The following is a 4,421-nucleotide window of genomic DNA, read 5'->3' as shown; positions in this document are numbered from 1 at the left end:
GTGTTAATTGCTATATTCTAACTGAGACAAAACCGTGTATGAATAAAGGATATTTATTACACACAAGTCTACAGTTCATATACTACTAATGACCACACTAACACAGTGCACACTAATAACAATAGCACAAAGTACTAATATACGATTAATTCCCAATTACCTAATTATACTTCCCACCCACTTGAGCTAAAAACATACATAGATTAATACTTATATCCCACCCGTCTATCACTACACTATCCCTATGGAGAAAAAGGGGTTACAAGCAGTGATCAGTAGACACTCAGCCAGATATCCTCATCATGGTGTCCATCGAGTTTTACCTGAAGTGGCTTTTGTGATGTCTTTGTGTTAGTTTTTTGCTGCGTTTTCACTGCGAAATCAGTTTATATATAAAATAGTGGCGACTTCCAAGCAGAAGCTTCTAGAAGAAAAGACCAATCGCTTCTTTTAGCCTCTTCATAGATTTTGAAGCCTGAAGCAGTTAAAAGAAGTGACAACAGACGGATCATATGCACAGCAAGTCCTTTTGACATTTCAGTACATATGTTCATTCTTTTTGACGTTTGTACAACTTTTTTTTTTTTAGAATAGACATTTATCATCAATCCACCTGCTCTGAGCATAATGTTATGGAGTTCCCAGTATGCATACCATGCAAATAAGGTGAAAGACACAGAATCAATATAATTGGTATAACATTTTTTAATGTATATATATATATATATATATATATTATGAACAAGGTCATGTGACCTAAACGTTGGCCCATTGCACACAGACGTTTGCTGATGATTGTTGTAATAAACTTCTAACTTTCGGCTTATATTGGAGAGCCTGGTTTCCTCTCTATCTACTTTCCAGAGCATCTTCAAAATCCCCTCACAGAAAAGAGAGAAGGGGGTTCATCCGAAAATCGTCATGTGCAGGAGCAGTTTCTTCTTCAGCGTCTCAATAATATCACAGAAAGAAGACCGCTATTTCATTGATCCTCATCTGAGAACTCAGTACTGGTACGATGTTTCCCAAAGCTGATGGTAAACTAAAGAAAAGACAGAACAGAAGTAAAGGTGAATTATTTTTTTTACCAACTGAAATGAATGCAGATGTAATCTATATGTTCTCTCTTACCTGGGCTGACGTACAAGATGGACTCTTCTAGTGTCACTGCCAAACTCTTAACTTCTTCCATGAAGATTTAAGATGTTCCACTGAATTTTAGAAGGAAGCAGTGTTTGCGACACAGGGGGCAGCGAAGGTTGGAGTTGAGCCAGGTAGAGATGCAACCCTGATGGAAACAATGATTGCATGGTAGCGCTGTGACTTCCTCTCCGGTCTCATAATCCGTCATGCAGATGACACACGACTCCTCCTGAGATGTTACAGCTCTTGTTGGGAGGTTCCTAATTTGCTGAGCTCGCCAAGTCTGCTGCCTTTCCTGCAGATTATATTGTGCAGGTGGTGATGGTGGCCGCATCTGTGGCGGAGCCGTCATCACTCCCATTCTCTGCTGCTGAAAGATGATGTTGAACAGACGGTTTGCCTGCAGTAATTGTACAGGAGATCCACTTGCAGCTGGAGACTCCCTGAGTCTGCGGCTGGGCAGAACAGGAAATGGCCGTCTGAATTCAAACTCAGTGACGGTGTCTGAGGATCCACTGTCATCCCTTCTGCTCTCTGATGTTTCTCTGGAGGGCTCTGCAGGGACTGGTCTAAGCGGAGAGCGGCTTCTTTCCCTGCTCTCTTGTCCTCTTTGCCGGAGAGGAGTTCTGGCTTCTCTGCCTCTCGCAGTGACAGCAGTGGCGTCTGTTCTGTGTCCACCAGTAGTAATTAGTCTTCTCTGATCCCTTTGAGAAGATCTCAATTGATGGACAATCATAGCCTGACCTATAAAGAAATAAAATGTACTATAAATATGCAAAAGTTTATAAAAATACACTTTCGAGCCAAACGGAGTGAACCTGCTGTTGCTTTGGAGTTTAGGGAGAGGAGAAAAAATTGATTAATGTTTGAGCTAAATAAACCTGCTCAGTGGATCCCTCTCTACAGACATCACAGAGCAGGGGTGGAACCAGACTGCGACTAACACAGCCCCCAAGGACTATGAATGGGAAGGTGGAGGATGCACTGAGTGCACTGAAACCGCTTACCCCAGGGAAATCTCCTCCCAGAAAAGATCCTATAAGGTGGGAATATTCTCTCACTTACCCTGATTTTCTGGTCGGCTCATCCAAGTCTCGTTGTCAGCAATAAGCTGATGCAGCTCCCTGGAAGTCATGGTTCAGTTTCCCGGGGCTGAGATGGTAGAGTGATAGAAAATGAGAACTAAGTTCTCTGATGGCACGGATGTTATGGTGCCAAAATATCAATAAGAAGCTGTAGAAGTAAAGCACTAGATGTATGAAACAAACTAGCTCGCACTTCCAAAACCAAGGTAGAGTCTCAGCGAAAACTTCAACTCTGAAAATGGCGCTGATGTCACCGAGTGCATAGATTGTATAACCTCACAGCATTCTATGTCACTGTGACATCACATGTGAGACCAACAACGTGCTGTCATGATGGCTGACTGTCCAATCTGTTATATACATATTTATAAAATGTTATATTATTATATATTATAATACACATTGTTAAAAAATATTATATTATATTATTATTAACCATCTAACACTCTTAAGGTGTGTATATGTGTCTAAAGCATAGGAGATATATATATACATCTTATGAATATCAGATGCCTTGGAATAATAATCTCATACTTACCTTTCAGACCCCCAGAACTGCTGCTGTCAGTGTCCCCGCCGACCTCCTGGCTTCTCCTTCTCGCAGTGGCCATTGGGTGACCACTGCAGCTAATCAGTTAATAGAAATTTTCCATACTTATGTTTCATGTTGATGTAAAATAAACACTTTTAGAAAAGAAAACAGATACCGTATATTCCGGCGTATAAGACGACCTGGTGTATAAGACGACCACCCTACTTTCCTGTTAAAATATAGAGTTTAGGATATATTCATCGTATAAGACTACCCCTTTTCCAACGCATACCAAACACCGGTAAAAATTAAAAAAAAACAGATTTGAATTTAACATGGTCCTTTTTTAATTTAAATTCTTATGACATGCAGGTATATAGCAGGAAAACTGTCACTCATAAACATATTAAAATAGGGGGGACCCCACGTCATTTTTTGGGGGGGTCCCCCATTCTAATAGCTAGTAAAGGCTAGGTATTCAGCTGGGGGCTGATATTAGTAGCCTGGGAAGCTCCGTGGGTATTACCCTCTTCCCAGACTTCAAACATCTGCCCCAGCCGTCTGCTTAACCTCCGCTAGAGACTATAATGATGGTGGATCCCACGCCAATTTTCTTTTTAAAAAATCCTTTATTTTAACACTAAATGACAATTGAGGGGTTAATAAAGATGCAGTCCCTAAATTATTAATTTGTAATTAATTTTTCCCCAAAAATGTTGACGTGGGGCTTCGCCATATTTTTGTGTCCAGCCAGGTACAGCAGGCAGGAACGGGCTGCACCCAACCACCAGCTGCCTATTTGTACCTGGCCGGAGACAACAATATAGGGAAGCCCTTTTTTTTTTAATTATTTCATGAAATAATTAAAAAAAAAAATACGTGGGGCTTCGCCCTATTTTTGTGTCCAGCCAGGTACAACTAGGCAGCTGGGGGCTGGAATCTGCAGCGCAGGGAGACCCAAGCTTTCTGGGCCCCCCCCCGCTGCAAATTGCAGTCCGCAGACACCCCGGAAAATGGCGCGTTCATAGAAGCGCCATCTTCTGGCGCTGTACCCAACTCATCCAGGGCCCTGGTGCGGTGGCTCACTGGGTAACCTAAAGGGGTTAGGGCCAGCTTGGCATTATCAGCTGGCCCTAAGCCCGAAATTCATGGGGTCACGCCAATATTAGACATGACCACCATGAATTTCTAGTAAAGTAATTAAAAAAAACACAACACCCAGAATAAAGTCCTTTAATTGAAATAAAGACACAATTTTTTAATGTTCTAAATTAAACCATACTTACCATCACGCCCATTCCAGCTGAAGCCAACGATCTCCTACAATAAAAGTAAAATAATAAAGCAACATCATCCTTACCTCTCCATGGTTCCCAGGACCGGTCCAGCTCTGCTACATTCACATGACAGGCTGGACCGCAGCAGAACGCTGCCATCCATCCTGTCATCCCGCAGACACTGAGAAGCGCAGGCATGCTTGTGCTCCTCAGTGTCTGACTGTGACGGCATCCAGATGAGCCGAGATCATGTCCAATGAACTCGGCTCACCTCATGCACGTCACTGACAGCGTGGGAAAATTCTCCTGCTTCCCGCATGCGCAGTAGAAGTTTCCCACGCTGTCAGTGACGGACGTCCAGGAGGTGAGCTGAGTTCATTGTCG

This window comes from Phyllobates terribilis, unplaced genomic scaffold (genome assembly GCF_046119375.1).
Source record: "Phyllobates terribilis strain yellow unplaced genomic scaffold, ASM4611937v1 Scaffold_76__1_contigs__length_6945272, whole genome shotgun sequence".
Classification (NCBI taxonomy): Eukaryota; Metazoa; Chordata; class Amphibia; order Anura; family Dendrobatidae; genus Phyllobates; species Phyllobates terribilis.
The sequence above is the reverse complement of the archived record's forward strand: the minus strand, read 5'-3'. Positions refer to the sequence as shown.